This window comes from Populus alba, chromosome 2 (genome assembly GCF_005239225.2).
Source record: "Populus alba chromosome 2, ASM523922v2, whole genome shotgun sequence".
Taxonomy (NCBI): Eukaryota; Viridiplantae; Streptophyta; class Magnoliopsida; order Malpighiales; family Salicaceae; genus Populus; species Populus alba.
The window spans coordinates 1,002,070-1,008,938 of NC_133285.1; positions in this window are offsets into that span (position 1 = coordinate 1,002,070).

The following is a 6,869-nucleotide window of genomic DNA, read 5'->3' on the forward strand; positions in this document are numbered from 1 at the left end:
CATGAATTTAATTGGATATTCTTTGAAAGTCAGAATAATCAAGAACAGCAGGAGATGTTCGCTCTGAAGGGACGGAAAGGGAAAGCGCAGCAGGTGGAGAAAAGAAGACTACTTTTCCGTGAAAGCAATGTTTTCTTTTTGGGTTTACTCCCGTAGATTGACCGAGAAGAAAGAGAATGGACTCTGGCGAAAGCTCAATGCAGAGGCACAATTCCTGGAAGCTTTTCTCCTTTTTCCTTCAAGGGCTATTGTCAACTCCAGCCAGCTATTCGCTGGACCAGTGATAACACATCCCCAACTTGTTCGGAAAAGACTAAAAGCAAGGGAGCAGTCCAATTGGGCTGCTGATAGCAACAAGAGACAAATGATCCACCAAGCAACAAAAAACTCTACTGGTGTATTGGTATAAACATCATGTTTGTCACACATCGTACCAATGTTTCGGACCTTTATATTTGTGTTAACGTCCGGCGGAAAGTTGAAATCAGAGTAGTTTTTTTTTCTTTTTTCCGATCATTATACAAGGTGTATTAGTATTACACTCTAACAAATGTTAGAATGAGTTGTTTCCTTGTGATGTTGTTAAGAAGATCAGGTTTTGTTCTTTCCATTTTCTTTAGCTGGATCATCACCTCTCCAGCCTAACGACGACCGTTTCCTTTCTGGGCCAGTGTCGATAGAGGCATGTAGAGAAGGGTAAACATTCAGTGGAGCTCTTGTTTTAGACTTTTTAGTGGGCGATTCCGGACTATTAATGATAGAGCTCCGATGAGGTCTATGTAAACCATGGCTTAGTTTAGCCCACCGAAGCTGATGAAGCCGACTAAAGATTAACGATTGCCGTCTTTTTTAAACTCAGACCCCCATGAGCAGAAATTGAGTCGGCCGAGAACAGCCCAAATCAAAAGGCCCAGCCCAAACTGAAACACCCCCTCCGCCTCCCTAACATGATTGAGGATGATCCTCCCCTGTGCACAAAAAGAAGTGAAAGAAAAGGACAAAAATCCAGTCCTAGGATTGGGAACCCAACACCTCTCATTGGTGGGTTTCTGTCGCTTTAAAGAATGTATTGCTTGCAATGAATCAACCTTTTTGACTCGTGCATGATGGCCAACCGTTCTTTATCAACCGATCCTGCTCTTTCTGACTCGTGCAGGACTGGGTGCCCCAAACTAACTCATTGATTAAATACACGCATAGGATTAAATTATTATATATTATTGCACATATTAATTTTTATTATATATAAATATATTAAATTATTTAAAAAAAAAAACTATATACAGAAAGCTAACTCGATCTGGAATACAGCATGGACTTAGTTTTAAACCAGGTTATACAATATCCGATTTATTTTTAACCCGATTTAAATGGGTATAGAGATTAAAAAATAGAAAGCTAAAAATCTAACTTAATTCACCCTAGTTGTTGTCTCGAGACATCCAATATTCCCTTCCTTTTCCTCACTATGACGGGATTATTTAAAAAAAAAAAAAAAAAAGTAAAATCAGTGAAATGTTTGAGAGAAATTATTAGATAAATATAATCCATCCATTAAAGATCATGGACCACCTAATAAATTTATTACAAATAATTAAATTTATCAGCGTCAGTAGCATAATAAATCATATTTAGAATGTGAATCTTTTTATGTTTAATATTAAAAAATTAATCATAATTACGAAATGAGAAAACTAACATCATATCAATTACAAAAACGATGTGAATAAATTCAATAAGAAGTAAAAGTTTTATTGACACTGAAAATTGATAGGAGGATTGATCCTAGAAGCATCCAGCTGGCCCGTATACATTGGTTAGATTAATTTAATATTTTTATAATTTATCTATTATTGTCCATCGTAAACCATAGTTGCTCCTCTCCCACAAGATCATAGCGAGTGTTGGTGTCCTGCATCATCTGATGGTCGTTGACCTCTTCTTCTTCTTTTTTAAGTTTTTACAATAAAATTTTATTGATTATTAGAAGCATAAAACATTCATGCCGTGTTGATCAAATTATTTTATGTCCTAAACCCTAATAAAACACTGCTTCCGAGAGGAAAGGACCATTTTCCCGTGTGCATCCCGTGTCTCTCTAACCCCCCAGCCAGCGTTCGAGGAAATTCCAATCAACCGTAGAAGGAAATTGCCTTTCCTTTATTTTAAATGTTCGAGGAAAACAATATTCTATTAGATATATCAAAAACAATATTCTATTTTTTTTTTAATGCAAACATAAGATTCATCATGAAATTTATTCATGGATTCACCGATACGAGAAATTTCCTGGGAGAGAGAAAATTTCATTTATGAGATTTTCAGTTTTCTGGTCAGGAATTGGGATAGTCTTTGAAGTCAAAATAACCAAGAATAATGGGAGGTGTTTGCTCTGATTGGACGGAAAGGAACAGTGCGAAAGCTGGAGAAAAGAAGATAAATTTTTTTTCCTGATAAAATTGAAAAAAAATAATGTTTAATTTTTTTTAAAAAACTAAATAAACTTGAGTTAACCAAATAGATTTATGATTGTAAATCATGCATGTCATTGAATGTAATAAATTTTTTTATTTTTTCAATTATCTTTAATTTAATTATATGCATGTTAATTTTTTGCATCAAATATTTTTCTTAGAAATAAAATAATTATGATAGGCACATGGTGATATGATGGTAAAAGTATATAATTAATAAAGAATAATGAAATTGTATTAAAAAAATGAGAGGCGGAAAAAACATTAAAAAAAACAAAAAATATATTTATTGCTAAGAATCCAACTCATCCAACCCGTTGTTGTTGTCTCAAGACATCCAATATTTTATTGCTTTCTCTTCCTTTCCCTCACATCTGTTTTATTTATTGTTAAAGTTATTAATGCAACGTAGATTAATGAGCGCGGTCAACGAACCTCCTAGATTACTGAGATGGTGTTTCTTTCGCGCTAGCTTTAGTTTTTAAAGCAAATAATTATTGTCTTTCATAAAATAAATAAAAAGGATAGTATTTAAAATATTGTGCAAAACTCACGCAAACAATAATTTATCAATTATTTTCAAATCTCAAGGCTTACAATCACTAATTAAAATATACATAAATATTCGTTTTATAATTTAGTCAAAATTGTAATTATCTATAAATGTTTTAAAAATTAAAATTTATAACTTGAATTTTGTTGAGCATGTATCAGTTTATATTCTAAATTATTTTATAGATTAGTTTATTTTATATTGACCAATAATATAAAATATGATTTTTTAAAAGTTAATAAACAAGTTTAATTTGATTAAAAATAGAGTGACAGAGGTAATTCTTTCTATATTAAAACTCAAAACCTAATTACATTTTTTATTGTAAAAATCTCTTGTACATATCTCACAGACAAATTAAGGTGGCTGCCGTCACAAGGAATGCCGTTAATTCCCCCCCACCCCCAAATAAATTATTGCGCCGTTACTTCTCTCTCACGCTGTTGCAGGGTCCATGATACGTCCAGCTACGAGAAACATAAGCCATCTCCAAAAGCCATTCGGTTGCTTGAATGTTGTTAGGAGTGCCTATGCTTTATGTGCTAAACCAAACCAACCAATTAATCCATGCCACTTAAAAACCAAAACCCAATTTAAGACATAATTTTAACTTAAGGTTTAATTAAAAAATCATCCGTTGGTCGTTGACTTTTTTCTTTTCTTTTTACAAGACAAATTGATTAATTACTAGAAGCATAAACATTCATGTTGTATTGCTGAAGTGTATTTTATGCCCTAAATCCTAATAAAATCTTACTCTCGAGAGAAATGAGCCATTTTCCCGCGTGTCTCTCGTAGAGGAAATTTCAATCAACCATACAAGGAAATCGTCTTTCCTTTGCTATATATTTTCTTTGTAATTGCCTCTTTTCTTGCTTAATTACTTTCCTAGTTTCTTCTTTTTTTTAGTGATAAGGAGAAATTAATTATTAGAAATATCAAAAATAATATTATATATTTTTTTAATATTAACATATGATTCACCATGAAATTTAATTATTCATGAATTCACTTTTATATGAGATAAAAGAATGTTTCTAATAAATTAATAATTTATTCTCCGATAGACTAATTTATGATATGATTTGGCATTGCTTGTTTGATTTTTTTAATCATTCTTAAAATGTGTTTGGTAGAATAATTTTAATAAATGATGATATTAAAACTAAAAGGAAAAAAAACATAAAATCGGTAATTGAATGACTTTTGAAGCGATATTTCTTTATAAAATTATAATCGGTGTATGGACATAGAAATTGAGTAAACCGACGTATTTTCCACGAACATAAAAAATCGGGTGTCGAATTTTCGAGGTGGATTCCTAGGGTGTAGATCTTCTCCTATAAATTGCAATATCGTGTGTACAAGTTTTACATGGAACAACGAAGAGCAACAAGGATTTCAGGAAGCAACTGAGATGGATTGACAACATGCTAGTCAAGTGTCGGTCGAATGAGTATATATACTTGAATCACCGGTGAATTGATGGATGAGATTCGCTGGGGACATAAACGCATGAGGATCGAAGTGGTGCAAGAGAAAAATCTGAAGAACAAAGTAGTAAAAGAATTTGCAGAAAACTTGCTACTTCTGCGTATCTTAATGCGTTTTTGTCCCTCGCAAATCTCATTCATGTCAAAGGTCTAGATTGGCTTGATTTGACAAGGGATTAAAGCATTTCCTCAAAGAAGGAATGGGGGGTAGCCCCTTTTTTTTATCCAAGGTACACTGTAAGTATTTATGTTCTTGTTATCTCTTCGAAGGATCTTCATAATTTGTTCTTTGTCAAACAGGTTAATTATGATCTGAATTCTTCGTTAGGCTAGTGAATTGGGATACTTTCTGAAGCCGAAAGAACGTGGAAAAAAAAAAAGAAATTGAAGGGTGGGCTCCGGTGGGACAAGAAGGAAACGTGTGAGTCGGAGAAAAAAGTAGGGAACGTTTTCTGAGGTTGTCATGCAACAAAGGCAAAGGATTTCTTTTTTATGCTTTTAGTTTTTTCTAAGCCTTTTCTTTTCTTGTCCAATTCTCATGAATATTGTCTTTTTTTCAAGACTTGAAGCCTCATAGTCTGGTTGCTGCTGCTCCTAATTTGATACCGTCCTGTCTCCTCCCGGGGTATAAACGATATCACTATCAATCTATAGTTTTTCAATTTGTTTCCAAGCGCGTGTAATAAATGACTTGCTTTATTTTTTTTCTTCTTTAAATTGTTATTCTCTTGTATTTTCTTTTCTAAGAATCCAAATACGTTCTATTTTTCAAAGAAATTCATAAAAAACTCGGGGCAAAAAAAGGAGTTAAACAAGCTCTCAATTACTTGTTGTTTACTGGTTATTAGCAAGCTTGCACGTTATTAAAGTAAATTGAACACTTAAAGTTGACACTGCGAATTTCGAATAATAAGAGCTAAGTAGATCAGTGGGAGAATTATAGGACTAAAAGTGTACTTCATACTTGATTCTCATAGCTTCCTTGTGGTTTCAATTTATGAGATAAAAAATATTAGCCACTTGACACAGATTTCCCATTTTTTCAATGCGATGATCATCTTAATTTACATAAATACAAACATAAATTAAATAAACAAGGTGAGGTCGAGTTAAGTCAGGTTGGCTTGTGACCATGGTCGAGTTCAATGTTTCTTTGGTCAAACCAGATGTTGTGACCTTGGTATGAGCTAGCCTCGACGGTCCCCCCTTGAATTAGAGGGGCTTTGATAATCCATCATGGATGATTACCAAAAAAAACAAGGTGGGGGAGGCGGGATAGGATCACATAAGAATGCAATAATCATGGGTTCCACGAGGATGTTGAAACGAATTACATGAATATATTGAATGGAGGATTAAATTCATAAAATTACTTACATAACAAACAAGATTCAGTTCACTAATTTCAGTATATAAGCTTGGATACTTCAGATTTTATTTATAAAATATCTTTTTATATTTATTTATACTTCAGATATTTCAGTATATAAGCTTGGATACTTCAGATTTATTTATATATTATCTTTTTATAATATAACAAAAATTATATTTTATTGCTAAGAATCCAACTCATCCAACCCGTTGTTGTTGTCTCAAGACATCCAATATTTTATTGCTTTCTCTTCCTTTCCCTCACATCTGTTTTATTTATTGTTGACGTTATTAATGCAACGCAGATTGAAATTTAAAGCTCAAAGATTAATGAGCGCGGTCAACGAACCTCCTATATTACTGAGATGGTGTTTTTTTCACGGTGCCTTTAACTTTTAAAGGAAATCATGTAAAAAACATATTTGGTAATTTTAAAATTTAATTTATTATTTGCGTGGGACTTATATATTTTATGTTAAAATTGCTGGTTTGCCCACAATAATTGAGAGCTACTTCTTCCCATGTCACATCTATGCTAGGTGAATTAATTCACCCTGATATTATTCTTGAAGTGAACCGTGACAGGTGAATATTACTTGGTATTATTCACATCAACAGTGTTTTTATTGTTTTTTAGACTGTGTCTGATCCGGTTAAAAAAAAAAAATTGTTTTTATATTGTGTTTTTACTCGAAAAATAATGTTTAATATTATTTAATAACACTATATAAATTAGAAGGACATTAATGATGATATACTATTTGAGGAATTTAATCGCAATTTCAATTTTGTTTCTTATGATATTTTACCTGATTTTGTTGCACGCTTAAAAAACTATAGTTCTTATTCGATGAATTTTATACGTGATGAAATTATAGATAAACTAATGGAATAATAAAAAATATTTGATATAAAATATTATTTATTTAGTAATGTAATAATGGTAGTTAAATCTACAATATTTAACCAAACACATTA